This window comes from Arachis ipaensis, chromosome B02 (assembly GCF_000816755.2).
Source record: "Arachis ipaensis cultivar K30076 chromosome B02, Araip1.1, whole genome shotgun sequence".
Lineage (NCBI taxonomy): Eukaryota > Viridiplantae > Streptophyta > Magnoliopsida > Fabales > Fabaceae > Arachis > Arachis ipaensis.
The window spans coordinates 50,296,144-50,315,056 of NC_029786.2; the positions used below are offsets into that span (position 1 = coordinate 50,296,144).

Genomic DNA, 18,913 nt, shown 5'->3' on the forward strand with positions numbered 1-18,913 from the left:
CCCCAGCTCTGTAGGAGACTCCAGCTGCTGAGACAGGATCTGAGACCAAGGCGGGAAAAGGTAAATTGCCCGCAATTTGTACGTGTCCCATAGCATTTCGGATGTGTCTTGGTAGGTTCAGAGGTTGTTCTGTAAGGATGCACTATAGTAGAACGGCCATGTCTGCAGTGAAGGAGGACTTGTGGGTGCTCGGAAAGACGTAATGGGACATAATCTGTGCCCATACTCGAGCCTCCAAGGTAAGTGCGGAAGCCGATATTCCCTTAGGACGGGAACGATTGTATCCGTAGATCCATCTGCTGCCAGGTAGTGCGATAACTCTGAGAATAGCGTTCCAATCAAATTGGTACAGCTGGCACTTGAGTGCAGCCTCTTGAAATGCGTCCAGTCCTTTTCGAGTAGGGGGAAGATCTAAAGCTCGTTGAATGGCCTCTTCTGTAATGGGGATTTGCTTCTGACGGACATAGACAGACTGCAGGGTTGGCAGGTGGAAATTGGAGTAGAACTTGACTACCCAGGAAAGATTAACCTGCCATGGCTGTCTCTGTAGAAAACCCCATTGTCTTCGTGCAATTTGCGGCTCAACAAATTCAGCGATATGGGTTGGGAGGATAAGAAGGTATTCGTTGTTGTAACTCCTTTCTGCTAGGATGGAGAACATCTGCTCACAGTAGCGATTGGTAAATCGTGCAGTGTCCTTTACTGGGAAGGCTTTCTCTTTATCATTAACCTTTATAATCCTCTTAATTCTTTTTGTTGAGGGTTTAACTGCAGTTGAAGATGGCTCTTCCACTAATGCTCATTTTGTTCCTCCCCTTGCTGTTGATTTGGGAGCAGCTTTCTCCTTGCCTTTCTTGGTGGCCATCCTAAAAGAAAGAAAGGAAAATTATGTTAAAATGTCAAGGGTTGGAGCAAGGAAGAGGGCGGAAAAAGTGGTAATCAATGCACAGTAAAAGATGAATGATGTTAACACATGGTCATGACTACATGTGAAAAATCATCAATGGAAATATAGCAAGGGCATATGGGGACAATTAAATGCTAGGTGTTTATTGGCATGCAGGCAAAGGCATGAGTAGCATAGATCAAGCATTCAATGTCCAAGTTAGATTACCAAGCCTTTCAAACTGATAATTTGTTTGTAATGACAATTATATTTAAATAATAAAATATAAAAAGGGGTTTTGTGAAAAACAGGCACATAGAGTGGTAGATTAGAAATCCAAAAATAGTGCGCAATGCCATACGGGCATTTTCACAAACACATAGCATGCATGATAAAAAGCTAATGAAAATAATAAATTGAACACGCAAGCAACCCTGAAAAATTAATATATAATTGCCAAACAAGTCCTTAACAATCCACAAGCAGACCATAAGGAATAATAATGACCCTACGAAAAAGAAAAGGCTTGATAATGGTGGTGAGAGAGAGAAAGTAAAAAGTAAAAAGTGAGAAAGAGGGAAGGAGGAAGAAAGGGGAAGAAAATAATGAGGAAGGAAAAGAAAAAGTAGGATTTGGGGAAGAGAAAGATAAGATATTTGGCAAATTAGGATAAGCTGTGCGGCACAAGCGACACGGACGCGTGGGGTACACGTTCGCGCGGATGGCGCTTAAATGAAACGACGCAGTCGCGTCGGTCACGCGGACGCATGACGCGTTTTGTGCTACTGGCGCGAGGGCAGCCTCGCGCTCGCACAACCCTCTGTTCAAAACTTATTATTGCCAAATTTCAGGGTGACGCGGTCACGTGGTCGACGCGATCGCGTGAGTGGCCATTATAGGGATATGACGCGAACGCGTGAGCCATGCGTCCGCGTGGTAAGGCTTGTGCATTCAGCACCAGTCCAGCACCACTCTAGCACAACTTTCGGTCGTGCACCCTTTCTTACGTCAATTTTCAGGTCACGCATTCCCGTGAGTGACGCGAACGCGTGGGAGGCATGTTTCCCACGGGACGCGGACGCGTCAGCGATGCGGTCGCGTCGCGTGCTCTCCCTCTTTTTTTTTAAAATAAAAATATGCAAATACAGATGCAACTAAATGTGCTGATAAGGAGAAGAGTTATTGAAAAAGAAAACTAAGAATAAAGAAAGGAACAATCATACCATGGTGGGTTGTCTCCCACCCAGCACTTTGCTTTAACGTCCTTAAGTTGGACGCTCCACTAGCTCAGTCTTCTGCTGTGAGTGGATCTTCCAAGAGGAAGATTTCTAACTCCTTGTTTTTCGTCACCTTCTCACCATGATATAGCTTCAAATGATGTCCATTAACTTTGATGAATTCAGATCATGAAGGATGACTCAGGTGGAAAACTCCGTATGGCTCAGCCTTCTCTACTCTATATGGACCTTCCCATTTTGATCTCAACTTGCCTAGCATGTGCCTCAGTCTAGAGTTGTAAAGGAAGACTAAATTCCCAGGTTGGAACTCTCTCCTCTTGATGTGCTTATCATGTACAGCCTTCATCTTTTCCTTGTACAGCCTTGAGTTTTCATAAGCTTCTAGGCGAAGGCTTTCTAATTCTTGCAGTTGCAACTTCCTTTCAGCTCCGGCTTTCTCAAATCCCATGTTGCACTCCTTTACTTCCCAAAAGGCTTTGTGCTCTACCTCAACTGGGAGGTGACAGGCCTTTCCATAAACTAAGTGGAAGGGGCTCATCCCAATGGGTGTCTTGTATGCAGTTCTGTATACCCAGAGTACATCTTGTAGCCTGGTGCTCTAGTCTCTTCTATGAGGTTTGACTATCTTCTGCAATATACGCTTTATCTCTCTGTTTGACACCTCAGCTTGCCCATTAGTCTGGGATGGTAGGCTGTTGCCACTTTATGAACTATCCCATGCTTCTTTAGTAATCCTGTTAGTCTCCTGTTACAGAAATGGGTGCCTTGATTGCTCACGATTGCTCGTGGTGATCCAAAGCGACAAATAATATGGTTTCTCACAAAGGAAACAACAGTGTTAGCATCATCAGTGCGGGTAGGAATTGCTTCCACCCATTTAGAAACGTAATCTACAGCTAACAATATATAAAAATAACAATTAGAATTTGGAAATGGACCCATGAAGTCGATGCCCCAAACATAAAAAATTTCACAGAAAAGCATAGTCTGTTGAGGCATCTCATCCCTCTTGGATATATTACCAAACCTTTGGCATGGGGAACAAGATTTACAAAATTCGGCAGCGTCTTTAAAAAGAGTAGGCCACCAGAATCCACAGTCTAAGATTTTTCTAGCTGTTCTTTGAGGGCCAAAATGTCCTCCACTCTCAGATGAGTGGCAGGCCTCTAAAATGGACTGGAATTCTGATTGAGGCACACACCTTCTAATTACCTGGTCAGCCCACACCTCCATAAATATGGGTCATCCCATATATAATATTTAGACTCGCTTTTCAGCTTGTCTCTTTGATGCTTAGTAAAGTTGGGAGGAAAAGTGCGGCTAACTAGATAATTAGCTACAGGTGCATACCAAGGGATTACTTTAGATACTGCTTGCAGGTTATCAAATGGGAAATTATCATTTATAGGAGTGGCGGTATCCTTAATGTGCTCAAGGCGACTCAAGTGGTCTGCCACTAGATTTTGGTTACCACTCCTATCCTTAATTTCTAAATCAAATTCTTGTAGTAGTAGTATCCAACGTATAAGTCTTGGTTTTGACTCCTTTTTAGCTAATAAATACTTTAGAGCTGCATGGTCTGAGTACACTACTACTTTAGTACCAAGTAAATAGGCTCGGAATTTATCCAGAGCAAAAACAATAGCAGGAAGCTCTTTCTCAGTAGTAGTGTAGTTAGACTGAGCAGTGTCTAAAGTCTTAGACACATAAGCAATGACAAAAGGATCCATACCTTCACACTGAGCCAGCACTGCTCTTACTACATGGTTGGAAGCATCGCACATGATTTCGAATGGCTGGCTCCAGTCAGGTCCTCTCACAATTGGAGCTTGAGTCAGGGCAGTCTTCAGCTTATTAAACGCTTGTTTGCAATCTTCACTGAACTCGAACTCAATATCTTTCTGCAGTAATCTGGATAAGGGTAGTGCTACCTTACTGAAGTTCTTAATGAATCTCCGGTAAAAACTTGCATGGCCAAGGAACGAACAGACTTCCCTCACAGAGGAGGGGTAAGGTAAACTAGAAATAACATCCACCTTTGCTGGATCTACAGAAATGCCAGTATTAGACACAACATGTCCTAGTACAATCCCTTGTTTTACCATAAAGTGACATTTTTCAAAATTCAATACAAGGTTTGTACTGACACATCTATCTAATACTCTAGATAAACTATCTAAGCAAAGGCTAAAGGAATCACCATAAACGCTAAAATCATCCATAAAAACCTCCATACAGTCCTCAATAAGGTCAGAGAAAAGACTCATCATGCACCTTTGGAAAGTAGCTGGGGCATTGCACAAGCCAAAGGACATTCTCTTATAAGCATAAGTCCCAAAAGGACATGTAAAAGTAGTCTTTTTCTGATCTTCAGGAGCTATATGAATCTGGAAATAGCCTGTGTAATCATCTAAAAAGCAATAATGTGATTTACCTTACAGGCGATCCAGCATTTGATCAATGAATGGAAGGGGGTAGTGATCCTTACGAGTGGCTTGGTTGAGACGCCTGTAATCAATGCAGACTCTCCAGGCGTTCTGTACTCTGGTTGCTATGAGCTCTCCATGCTCATTCTTTATTGTAGTGAATCTAGACTTCATGGGCACCACTTGTACTGGGCTTACCCATTCACTGTCTGAGATGGGGTAGATGATATCCGCCTCAAGTAGTTTGGTCACTTCCTTTTTGACAACCTCCAAGATAGTGGGATTCAGTCTTCTCTGGGGTTGACGAACAGGCCTAGCTCCCTCTTCTAAAAATATTCTGTGCTCACAAACTTGAGGGTTGATGCCTTTTATGTCTACCAAGCTCCATCCAATTGCTCTTTTGTGTTTCCTCAGCACACTGAGTAGATGTTCTTCTTGTTGGGAAGTGAGTTCCCTTGCAATAATAACTGGAAACTTTTGCTTGTCCTCAAGGTAAGCATACTTGAGGTGTGGAGGGAGGGGCTTTAATTCTAATTTCTGCTCATGGTCAGGCTCTGGATTATCTAGGGCTAGTGATAATGGCAAAGTGCCCTCATTGTCCTCAAAGAGTGTCCCCACACTTGGACCTTGTCCTATGTACTTCTCTTCTAACTCCTCCTGGTGAACTTCAGCCACGGTTTCATCTATGATGTCACACTGGGAGATAGAAAGGTCATCCGGAGGGTGTTTCATAGCTCCATTTAAACTAAATTTCATTATTCTGCCATCTATTTCAAAAGAATAAGTTCTAGAAAATGCGTCCAGCTTGAATTTTGAAGTCTTCAGGAATAGTCTTCCAAGAAGGATTGATGATGGCCTTCCTGAGTCATTAGGGGGCATTTCCAGAATGTAGAAGTCAATGGGAAATGTGAGCCCCTTAATGCTCATTAATACATCTTTAGCAACTCCAACCACTGTAATAATGCATTTATCTGCTAACACAAAATGAGCTGCCGACCTTTTTAAGGGAGGGAGCCTCAAAGTATCATATATAGACAAAGGCATTATACTAACGCATGCTCCTAAATCACACATGCAATCAGAAAATATCACACCACCAATAGTACAACAAACCATACATGGACCTGGATCACTACACTTTTCAGGTATACTTCCCATTAAAGCAGATATAGAACTACCTAAAGAAATAGTTTCTAATTCATTAATTTTGTCTTTATGTATGCATAAATCTTTTAGAAACTTTGCGTATTTAGGTACCTGCTGAATAACATCAAAAAGGGGAACAGTTACCTTAACCTTTTTGAATATCTCTACCATTTTGGGATCAAGTTCTATCTGCTTCCTGGGCTTCCTTGCAATTTGTGAAAATGGAATAGGGAGGGCGTTTTCTGCAGGGTCTGCCTCCTTGGGTGCTTCTTTCTGTGGTTGAGTCTCTACTTCTTCACCCATGTCTTGTATCGCCTCTTCCTCTTCAGCATCTTCTACTTCTACCACCTCTTCAGCTGAGGCGTGTTCTGATGGGATTGGCTCCTCCTAATTCCTCTCTTGCAGTGTGGTTACAGACCTTAGGGTGATGGCATTGATGCCACCCTTTGGATTGGGCAATGGTTGAGAAGGAATTCCACTGGAGCTTGCATGTTGAGTGTTTGAAGTGTTGGGTTATGCCAGCTGAGAGATGAGAGCTTGTATAGCAGATACTAGGCCATTAAGTGAACTTTCCAAGTTCCTTTGTCCTTGTGCAATGGATTGAATAGCCTCGTCACTCGGAGAGGAATTAGATTGAGTGATCTGCAGAACTTGTTGTTGGTTGTGCTGTGGTCCTTGGGACTGCCTCAGGTGAGGTGCTCTGTAAGGCTGGTTCTGGTTCTGCTGCCTGTTGTTGTTATTATTCCACTTCTGATATCCTTGATTGTCTCTGCCTCCTCTGTTATTGTTGTCCCTCCAATTCTGGTTAGAATTATCTCTCCAACTTTGGTTAGCACTGTCCTGCCATCCATGGTTGTAACTGCCACCTTAATTGTACCCTTGGTTGGGGCGGTCATGGAAGTTATGAGTGGCTGCCACAGTGTTGTCTTCCTGCTGGAGCTGCGGACATTCATCAGTATAATGGCTGTAATCAGCACAGATTCCACACACTCTCTGTGGGACTAACTGTTGGCTTTTCTGTACTTGTTGTTGACTCAACTACATCTGCTTCAGTAAGTTGGTCATTTCACATATACTCTGAGCCAGAGCAGTAGTTTCTTTGCTAGAAGATACCTCTGCAACAGCCTTTGACCGGCCTTGTTTCTGCCTGTGATTCCTTGTAGACTCAGCCAAGTCGCTGATCAATTGCCATGCCTCATCAGTGGTCTTGTACTTTTTCATAGACCCATTGCTAGCACTTTCCAATGTGGTCTTATCTTGGGGCCTCATGCCCTGTGTGACGTAGCCGAGCAACACTATCTTGTCAATCATATGTTGGGGACATGCTTCCTGAAGGTTGTTGAATTGCTCCCAGTATTCACAGAGAGTCTCGGATTCGTCCTGAACAATCATGGAAATGTCCTTCCTCAGTTTATCAGTAACTTCAGCTGGGAAGAATTTTTTCAAAAATTCTCTTCTAAGCGTATCCCAGTTAGAAACAGTTACTGCGGGTTGAGTGTAGTACCACTCTCTCGCCTTTTTCTCAAGAGAGAATGGAAAAGCTTTTAACAAAATAGAAGTTTCGTCTGCACCATCGCGCCTGACAGTAGAACAGGCTGCTTGGAAATCACTAAGGTGCTTGATAGGCTCTTGAGCAGGTAAGCTATGAAACTTAGGCATCAAGTTGAGTAGTGCAGTCTTTATTTCAAAGTCTGTAGCCACTGTTGGGTGATGCGCTTGAAACGGTTGCATTGTGAAATCAGGGGCTCCAGCCTCCTGGATAGTAACTCTCCTAGGTTCTGGCATGTCACCTGCACGTAAATCAACCGAATCAGTAGAAAGGGAGCTTGTTTCTTCCTCAAGTGACGTTTTAAATTCGCCCTCGGAGAGGACTAACCGACGCCGAGCGTGCCTTATACGTAAAATAGTTCTTTCAATCTCTGGATCAAATACTGGCAAGCTTGGATCAGGAAGTGAACACGTCATTTAACGAAAGAAACATGTAGCTCATAGTAGCAAAAATAAAATAAAATACAAATAAATAAATTCCAATCAATAACTTAGCACTCTATTGCAACTCCCCGGCAACGGTGCCAAAAATTGACGTTGCGGAAATTGGCAAATTAAGAATTTATTATAAGAGATACGTTGCAAGTACAGTTCTTAACCAACCGAAAATCCGCTTATCAATTTAGAAGGGGTTGTCACAAAGTTAAAATTAAAATACTGGGAGTATGAATCCCAGGTTGTCTCTCAACGAGTTACAGAAAGGTGTGCTATTTTATTAATCAGATGTTTTCTAAAATGGTTTGAGTTGATAAACAGGAAATTAAATCAGAGAATTATGTAAGTTAAATAAAAACCTTGACTGGGAGTAGATTAGTTGGAAGCCCTATCCTTGATGGAGTTCTCCCAAGATTAAAGTGATAATTGAAGGTTGTTCTGCTTAGTTATCCTTTACTAGGTAGAGGAAAGTCAAGCAAGTTGGAAGATAATTTCTATTCACAAGTTCTAATCCTCTCCCTTGGGAAGGACTAGTGTCAGTGACTAGAGGGTGATCCAACAATAAACCCAATTACAATTTTTCTCTTGAGTAATCCAACTCAAGGTTTCCTTTCAATCATCTTCCAATTAAGTTATGCAACTACTCGCTCATTATGAATGTAAATTTCACAAAATAAGAAAGAGAAATACTGAAAGACATGATAAATAATAATAAAAAAGATCAATTAAAAATAAAAATAATTCTTGTATAAATAAATTCTAGAAATAATCCAAGAGTAACTCTGAGTAAATAAAGGACATGAAAGAGTAAGTGACAAGTAAGGAAACAAACTAGAATGACGAAGTCTTGACGGAGGTAATAACTCTTCTCAATATCCCAATCCAAAAAGCAATAAAATCAAAATCCTAAGAACTATGAGTGTGTAGAGAGAAAACCTAGAGGAGGAGTAAAAATCAGATCTAAAACTAACTATGCGGAATGAATGTTCTGTTTTGTCTCTGCATGTTCCTCGGCTATAATATGCTTTTCTGGGCCGAAAACTGGGTCAAAACAGGGCCCAAAATCACCCCCAGCGAATTCTGCAGATTCTGTCTATCGCGCTTGTCACGCGATCGCGTCAGCCAGGCGTTCGCGTTATCTAGCGTTTTGCCTTGCCACGCGTGCGCGTCGTCTACGCCTTCGCGTCACTTGTGCAGTTTCCAATCCGCGCGGTCGCGTGAGCCATGCGTCCGCGTCACTGCAATTTCCTCTATGTCGTGCGGTCGTGTGAGCCATGCATCCGCGTCACTTCTCGCTGGTCATCTCCTCAATTTCTTGTGTTCCTTCCATTTTTGCAAGCTTCCTTTCTAATCTCCAAGTCATTCATGCCCTATAAAGCCTGAAACACTTAACACACAGATCACGGCATCAAATGGAATAAAGGAGAATTAAAAATACAAAATTAAAAGTCTCTAGGAAGCAAGTTTTCAACCATGAAGTATTTTTAGGAAGGAATTATAAATGCATCCTAATCATATGAATAACTGGGTAAAGATTTGATAAAACCGCACAATTAAGCACAATATAAACCATAAAATAGTGGTTTATTAGGTAGGTAGATAAGAATTCGAACATATGAAGAAGGAGAGAGAATCCGAATTGCTAATTAAGGAGGAGTGTTAGTCCTTAAATAGAAGAAGGTGAGGAGGGGGAAATTTTTGAAAACAAATTTTTAAATAAAACTAATAATGAAAAAAAATTTTGAAAAAATGGTTGATGGTTTTTCGAAAATCAAAAGTGAGAAAGAAGTTAGGTGATTTTGAAGAAGATTTTGAAATCAGTAATAAAAAAGATATGATTGAAAATTATTTTGAAAAAGATGTGGTTGAGAACATATGATTGAGAAGATATGATTGGAAAATAATTTAAAAAGAAATTTTTAAATTAATGATATGATTGAGAAGATATGATTGGAAATTAAAAACTTTTAAAATCAAACAAAAAGTCAATTAGTTAATTGAAAAATATTTGAAAATCAATTTTGAAAAGATAGGAAGTTAGGAAGGATTTTGAAATTGATTTTGAAAAATATATGATTTGAAAAAGATTTGATTTTGAAAAATTATGAAGATTTGAAAAAGATTTGAATTAAAAACTAGCTTACCTCCCTTGTGTTGTCCTGGTGTTAAGCGCCTAGAATGGTATCCATTATGGCGTTTAACGCCCATTTGGCTACCTCCTTGGGTGTTAAACGCCCAGCCAGGTACCCTGGCTAGCGTTTAAACGCCAGAATTCCTTCTTCACTAGGCGTTTTGAACGCCCAGCTTTTTCTCTGTGATTCCTCTGCTGTATGTTCTGAATCTTCAATTCTCTGTATTATTGACTTGAAAAGACATAATTTTGAAAGTTTTTTTTTTTTAAATTTTTAATGATGAGAGAGAACAATAACAAAATGAAACTAATCATGAAAAACTAAGATCAAATAAACAATGCATGCAAGACACCAAACTTAGAAATTTTCATATTAGAGACACTAACAAATTGAGAATGCACATGAGAAACAACAAAAGACACAAAACAAGAGAATTTAAAGATCAGATCCAAGAAAATCATCAAGAACAACTTGAAGATCAATGAAGAACATAATGCATATATTTTAGAAGAATGCAAGAAAATAAAAAATATGCAAGACACCAAACTTAAAATGTGACACTAGACTCAAACAAGAAACACAAATTATTTTTGATTTTCATGGTTTTATTAAATCATTTTTTTTCGAAAATTAAAATAAGAAAGCTTAAACATAAAATAAAATTACCCAATCTAAGCAACAAGATGAACCGTCAGTTGTCCAAACTCGAACAATCCCCAGCAACGGCGCCAAAAACTTGGTGTGGGAAATTGTGATTACACTTTTCACAACTCCACACAACTAACCAGCAAGTGCACTGGGTCGTCCAAGTAATACCTTACGTGAGTAAGGGTCGATCCCACGGAGATTGTCGGCTTGAAGCAAGCTATGGTCATCCTTGTAAATCTCAGTCAGGCGAATTCAAATGGTTTTGAGGTTTTGATAACTAAAATACAATTAAATAGAAAATAAGATAGAAATACTTATGTAATTCATTGGTGGGATTTCAGATAAGCGTATGGAGGTGCTTTGTTGCTTCTGAACCTCTGCTTTCCTACTGCCTTCTTCCAACCATGCGTTACCTCCTTCCATGGCAAGCTGTATGTTGGGGGATCACCGTTGTCAATGGCTACCGTCCGTCCTCTCAGTGAAAATGGTTTGGCTACGGGTTACGTAGGGCTAATCATCTGTCAGTTCTCACTCATGTTGGAATAGGATCCATTGATCCTTTTGCGTCTGTCACTATGCCCAACACTCGCGAGTTTGAAGCTCGTCATAGTCATCCCTTCCCAGATCCTACTCAGAATACCACAGACAAGGTTTAGACTTTCCAAATCTCAGGAATACTGCCAATGGTTCTAGCCTATACCACGAAGACTCTGATCTCACAGAATGGAAGGCTCTGTTGTCAGGACAGGCAACCATGCGTCGTGAACCAGGAGGCTAAGAGATACACAGTCAAGCTATTGTAGATAGAACGGAAGTGTTTGTCATGGATCATCACATTCATCAGGTTGAAGTGTGAGTAAATATCTTAGAATAAGAAGTAGGCGTGAATTGAATAGAAGAATAATAGTACTTGCGTTAATTCATGAAGAACAGCAGAGCTCCACACCTTAATCTATGAGGTGTAGAAACTCCACTGTTGAAAATACATAAGAACACGGTCTAGGCAAGGCCGAATGGCCAGCCTCCCAAATATGAAATGAAGCTCTCTAAAAGATGATCAAAAGATCAAAAGATGATCCAAAGATGGTCAAAAGACGAAAATACAATAGTAAAAGGTCCTATTTATAATGAACTAGTGGCCTAGCGTTTACAGAAATAAGTAAATGATGTAGAAATCCACTTCCGAGGCCCACTTGGTGTGTGCTTGGGCTGAGCATTGAAGCGTTTTTGTGCTTAGGCTGTTCCTGGAGTTAAACGCCAGCTTTGGTGCCAGTTTGGGTGTTTAACTCAAATTCTAGTGCCAGTTTGGGCGTTTTACGCCAGAATTTTTAGGCTGACTTTGAACGCCAGTTTGGGCCATCAAATCTCGGGTAAAGTATGAACTATTATATATTTCTGGAAAGCCCAGGATGCTACTTTCCAACGCAAGTGAGAGAGCGCCAATTGGGCTTTTGTAGCTCCAGAAAACCCACTTTGAGTGCAGGGAGGTCAGAATCCAACAGCATCTACAGTCCTTTTTCAGTCTCTGAATCAGATTTTTACTCAGGTCCCTCAATGTCAGCCAGAAAATACATGAAATCACAGAGAAATACACAAACTCATAGTAAAGTCCAGAAAATGTGATTTTTATTTAAAAACTAATAATTATATACTAAAAACTAACTAAATAATACTAAAAATACCTAAAAATAATGCTAAAAAGCGTATAAATTATCCGCTCATCACTTCTGCAAGAGTTTGATATAGAAATAAGAGACAGAAAAGGGACAGAGAACCAGGTAGCAGATCACCTGTCCCGGATAGAACCAGTAGCAGGGGCGTCCCTCCCTCCTACTGAGATCTCTGAAACCTTTCCGGATGAGCAACTCTTTGCCATTCAGGAATTACCATGGTTTGCAGACATTGCAAAATATAAAGCTGTTAGATTCATACCCAAAGAGTACAGTAAACAACAAATGAAAAAGTTGATTTCTGATGCAAAGTACTACTTGTGGGATGAACCATATCCCTTTAAGAGGTGTGCAGACGGAGTAATCCGTAGATGTGTGCCTAGAGAAGAGGCATAGAAGATCCTATGGCATAGCCATGGATCACAGTATGGAGGACACTTCGGAGGTGAGCAAACAGCCACAAAAGTTCTCTAATGTGGTTTCTACTGGCCTACTCTCTATAGAGACTCCCGAGAGTTTGTACGTAACTGTGACAGTTGCCAGAGAGCTGGTAATCTGCCTCACAGTTATGCCATGCCTGACGTTGGGATTTTTGCCAGTAAAAAATTTCATAAAAACATTCGCGTTGTAGATATAGTCTCTAAACCGACAGAAATCCCTTCGTACAAACGTTTTGGTTGTCACAAGTAACAAACCCCTTTAAAATTGATAACCGAGTATTTAAGCCTCGGGTCGTCTTCTCAAGGAATTACAGGGAGGTTTGTTCTTATTATTGGTTATGAGTTTGTAAATTGGGGTTTTGGAAGTAAGGTGGGAATATGTTATATGACAAATAATTTAAATGGCAATTAAAATAAATAAATACTGTAAAGCAAACTTTTGGCAAGGTAAGAGAAATTGGAAGTCCAACTTAGTTATCCCTCTCAACAATAATGAAAGTTGAATCTAAATTCCACTTAGTTAACCTTTACTAAAGCAAAGGAGAGTCAAGGGACAATTTGGTTTGATCTTCGAATCCTATTTATTTCCTAAGAAAAAGTTGGGATTATTGAAGTTCAGTTCAATTAGCAAGATAGCGATTATCAGTTATGTTGAGTTTGATAATGTTGAGTTACTGATTTCTTAACCAAGACCAAAAGGGGAAAAAGTAAAATTTCTGGAATAAAAATGTCCTTAGATGGAAGCCAATGAATTAAAGAGAGCAATCATAAACTAGAATACCTCAAATATCATTAATTCAAATAACAATCTATAACATGGAATAATTCATAAATTAAATTATAAAAGTAAATAATCAACTCAAGTGCTGGAATAAATAAATAAAAGTGAAATGGGAAGCTTAAAACAAAGAAACATAAAACCTGGATCGAGAGTCACTCTTACAGACTAAGAGAAGTCCTAAATCCTAAGAGAGAGAGGAGAGAACCTCTCTCAAGACTAAATCTAAATCATGGAAAGTAACAAAAATGCGAGCTCTTTCCTTTGAATGGATGCATTCCCCCACTTTATAGCCTCTAATATGTGTTTTCTGGGCCGCAAACTGGGTCAAAAACAGCCCAGAAATCGCCCCTAGCGTATTTTGGTACGTTCAGGTCGCGGGCAAGTGACACGGAAGCGTCGCTCACGCGGCCGCGCGGATTGAAGTTCGCAAATGCGACGCGTCCGCGTGGATCACGTATTCGCATCGCCTAGCATCAAGGCAACAATGGCATATTATAATCAAATCGAAGCCCCGGATGTTAGCTTTCCAACGCAACTGAAACCGCGTTGTTTGGATCTCTGTAGCTAAAGTTATAGCCGTTTGAGTGCGAAGAGGTCAGGCTGGACAGCTTAGCAATTTCTCCAACTTCTTGTATTCCTTCCACTTTTGCATGCTTCCTTTCCATCCTCTGAGCCATTCCTGCCCTGTAATCTCTGAGATCACTTGACACACATATCAAGGCATCTAATGGTGATAAAAGAGGATTAATATTAGCAATATAAGATCAAAGAAGCATGTTTTCAATCATAGCATAAAATCAGGAAGGAAATATAAAACCACGCAAATATTATGAATAAGTGGGTAAAGAGTTGATAAAATCCACTCAATTGAGCACAAGATAAACCGTGAAATAGTGGTTTATCAATGCCTCAACAAGGGATCTTAGAGATTGAGTTGTTTGATGTATGGGGTATTGACTTTATGGGGCCTTTCCCACCATCATATTCAAACACTTATATTCTATTGGCAGTAGACTATGTATCTAAATGGGTAGAGGCAATTATAACACCCACTAATGATACCAAAACAGTAATGAAATTCCTCCAGAAGCATATCTTCAGCAGGTTTGGTGTCCCTAGGATACTTATCAGTGATGGAGGCACTCATTTCTGCAATAAACAGGTTGACTTTGCTCTGGTACGATATGGAATTAACCATAAAGTGGCGACTCCATATCATCCACAGACAAATGGGCAGGCTGAAGTCTCGAATAGAGAACTAAAACGAATCCTGGAACGGACTGTAAGTACCCGTAGAAGGGATTAGGCAAGAAGTCTGGATGATGCTCTGTGGACATACAGAACAGCATTCAAGACTCCTATAGGAACCTCTCCATACCAACTTGTGTATGGAAAAGCCTATCATCTGCCAATAGAACTGGAACACAAGGCCTACTGGGCAACCAGGTTCCTAAACCTTGATGCTAAGATAGCTGCAGAGAAAAGATTACTCCAGTTGAATGAGCTAGAGGAGTTCAGACTCAATGCTTTCGAAAATACTAAAATCTATAAAGAGAAAGCAAAAAGATGGCATGACAAAAGGCTGTCATCTAGAGTCTTTGAGCCAGGACAGAAGGTCCTGCTGTTTAACTCTAGGCTCAGATTATTCCCTGGGAAATTGAAATCCCGGTAGAGGGGACCATATGTGATTACAAGTTTGTCACCATATGGTTATGTAGAGCTTCAAGATGTTGATTCTGACAAAAAATTCATTGTTAATGGACAGAGAATCAAACATTATCTTGAAGCCAATATTGAGCAAGAAAGCTCAAAACTGAGGCTAAATTAAAAAGCTCAGTGAAGTCCAGCTAAAGACAGTAAAGAAGCGCTTACTGGGAGGCAACCCAGCCATTATCAAATCAAATTAGATGTTTATAACAATTATATAAGTCCATTTAATTTTGTTGTCCATGTTTATTGATGCTTTTTCAGTGAACAAGTCAAGGATATGAAGCTTCAGAACATAAAGAAGAAGAATCACAGAGTAAAAGAGCTCACTAGCATCAAAACGCCAGTAAAGAGGCAATCTGGGCGTTAAACGCCAGAATGGCTACCATTCTGGGCGTTTAACGCCAGACGCCAAAATGGGCAGCATTATGGGCGTTAAACGCCAAAATGGGCAGCATTCTGGGCGTTCAGAAAAATGCCCAGTAAGAAAGGATTTCTGGCGTTTAACGCCAGCCAAGGTATCTGGCTGGGCATTAAACGCCCAAAATGGCCACCAGATGGGCGTTAAACTCCAGAATGGCTATCATTCTGGGCGTTTAACGCCAACACAGCTAGGGGAGAGGTAATTTTGTTTCCAATCCAATTTTTTTTCGAATTTTCATGTTTTAAATCAAAATTTTCTGCATCCAAACATTACAAACATTCATTTTTAATTTCCATTCACACAAATTTATAATCTTATAAATTATTTTTAATTCTTTTTCAATTCTTTTCAATTCCTTTTCAAAAACTCACTCGTATTTCCAATTTCTTTTCAAATCTTTTTAACTCATTCATATTATCTTTTATTTCATAGATGCATAAACAAAAAAATTCAGATCTAACTTCCGCAAATCTTTTTCATATCTCTTAATTTTTAAAACAATCTTCTCTTTTTCATATCATGTTTATCTTTTATCAATCATATCTTTCAAAGCATATCTTTTTCTAAAATTTCGAACCCATTCCCTCCCTCCCCTTTATTTATACATTCGGTCATCACCTCTCCTCCCTCATTCGAATCCTTCTCTCCATCTATTCATCTTCTTTCTTTTTATTTTGCTTGAGGACAAGAAAATCTCTAAGTTGGGTGTGATTTCTGTGATCCCTGAGTTAAAACAAACCAATCTCGTGGCACCCAAAGGAAGACAAAATGCTTCAAGAGAGAAGAAAGAAAGCAATCCAAAGCCACGTTGGATGCATGAGAACTTCTGCACCAAAGAACATGCAGACCATTATTTCAAAATTGTGTGCAGAAGATCAGTGATCCCGGAAGTTAGGTTCAACCTGAAAGAAGATGAATACCCGGAGATCCAAGAGTAGATTCAAAATAGGGATTGGGAAGTCCTGGCTAATCCTGAGATATATGTTGGAAGAAATATGGTCCAGAAATTCTATGCAAATCTGTGGATGACAGAGAAACAAAGATTAGAGGGAACTGCTTTCTACACCTTTCGGACTATGGTCAGAGGGAAGGTTATTTACTTCCACTTTAACAAAGTAAGATAGGTTCTTAAACTTCCTCAACTACAAGATGATCCAGAATCCTTTAACAGGAGAATGGCTAAGGATAAAAGGCTAGATCAAGTTCTAGAGGACATATGCATCCCTGGAACCAAGTGGATTACCAATTCAAAAGGTGTCCCAAACCAGTTAAAGAGAGGAGATCTCAAACTAGTTGCTAGAGGGTGGCTGGATTTCATAGGATGTTCTATTCTCCCAACCAGTAACCGATTTGAAGTCACTGTCAAGAGGGCAGTGATGATTCACTGTATTATGCTGGGGAAGGAGGTAGAGATTTATCAGATGATCCCTGTTGAAATTTACATGTTTGCAAACAAGGAATCCACCGAGGCTATGTTGGCCTACCCAAGCTTGATTAGTCTGTTATGCAAAGATGCGGGATACATATGGGTGTGGATGAATATATCACAGTTGAATGCCCAATCACCAAAAAAGTGATGGATGGACCTCAAATTCAAGATAACCTCATCAAGAGGGGGCGCATGAGCTCCTCCCAGAAATCCCTCAATTTGATTATTGGGCCGGCTTAGAAGCATTTGTCACCAAGCTACAAGAAGCTGTGAATCAACTCAAAGAAGAATAGCAGAATCAAAACAGTATGCTCTGCAAAATGCTCATAGAACAAGAGAGACAAGGATGTGAGATACAGGAGCTAAAGCATCAGAAGCTGTCTCTTGAAGAGTTGGACGTCCAACAGATTTAAGGAGCACCTATCCCTCAAAATCAAGGTTGTTGTGTCCTAACTCTGTGATAACTTTTATTAATAGAAACCTATTTTAAGAATCACATAAGCACTAGTATTAGAGTAATTTATTTTTATGTCTTTAATTTCCTTCCTTTTATTATTATTTGTCTGTTTTATGTTTATTTTATGTCTTATTTTTATTCCATGATCAATAAAATTTAGAGTCTATGTCTTAAAGCTATGAATGATTCCATGAATCCCTCACCTTTCTTAAAGAAAGAATGTTTTTATTTGAAAAAGAACAAGAAGTACATAGTTTCGAAATTTATCTTGAAACTAGTCTAATTATTTTGATGTGGTGACAATACTTTTTGTTTTCTGAATGAATGCTTGAACAGTACATATTTTTGAAGTTGTTGTTTATGAATGTTAAAAATTGTTAGCTCTTGAAAGAATAATGAAAAAGGAAAAATGTTATTGATAGTCTGAAAAATCATTAAATTGATCCTTGAAGCAAGAAAAAGCAGTGAAAAGCTTGCAAAAGAAATAAAAGAAAAAAGAAAAGAAAAGAAAAAGCAAGCAAAAAAATCCAGTAACACTTTAAACTAAAAGGCAAAGGTAAAAAAAGGATCCAAGGCTTTGAGCATTAATGGATAGGAGGGCCCAAAGGAATAAAATCCTGGCCTAAGTGGCTAAATCAAGCTGTCCCTAACCATGTGCTTGTGGCACGAGGGTCCAAGTGAAAAGCTTGAGACTGAGTGGTTAAAGTCGTGGTCCAAAGCAAAAGAGTGTGCTTAAGAGCTCTGGGCACCTCTAACTGGGGGCTCTAGCAAAGCTGAGTCACAATCTGAAGAGGTTCACCCAGTCATGTGTCTGTGACATTTATGTATCCGGTGGTAATACTGGAAAACAAAATGCTTAGGGTCACGGCCAAGACTCATAAAGTAGCCGTGTTCAAGAATCAACATACTGAACAAGGAGAATCAATAACACTATCTGAATTCTGAGTTCCTATGGATGCCAATCGTTCTGAACTTCAAGGTAAAAAGAGAGATGCGAAAACTATTTGGAAGCAAAAAGGCTACTAGTTCTGCTCATCTAATTGGAACTAAGCTTCATTGATATTTTGGCATTTATTGTATATTCTCTTCTTTTTATCCTATTTTGTTTTTAGTTGCTTGGGGACAAGCAACAATTTAAGTTTGGTGTTGTGATGAGCGGATAAATTATACCCTTTTTGGCATTATTTTTACATAGTTTTTAGTATGATTTAATTACTTTTTATTATATTTTTATTAGTTTTTATTCAAAAATTACATTTCTGGACTTTACTATGAGTTTGTGTGTTTTTCTGTGATTTTAGGTATTTTCTGGCTGAAATTGAGGGACCTGAGCAAAAATCTAATTCAGAGGGTGAAAAAGGACTGCAGATGCTATTGGATTCTGACCCTCATGCACTCGAAGTGAATTTTCTAGAGCTACAGAAGTCCAATTGGCACGTGGTGCACGAAATTGTGATCACATTAATGTAGTACTCTTTGTTATTGTATGGAATCATTATTATGGCTCTTTACTATGTGTGGACACAACTCCGTTCAACTAACCAGC

General features: G+C 39.6%; 1 long non-coding RNA gene across 1 annotated transcript in view; it reads right to left on the reverse strand.

The window, feature by feature from the left end:
* LOC110267662 overlaps positions 17,664 to 18,913 on the reverse strand; it is an 11,734-nt gene continuing 10,484 nt past the window's right edge. The window contains exon 3 of the long non-coding RNA XR_002355521.1: positions 17,664 to 17,839. This is a non-coding gene — a long non-coding RNA (uncharacterized LOC110267662). The remainder of the gene's footprint in view (positions 17,840 to 18,913) is intronic.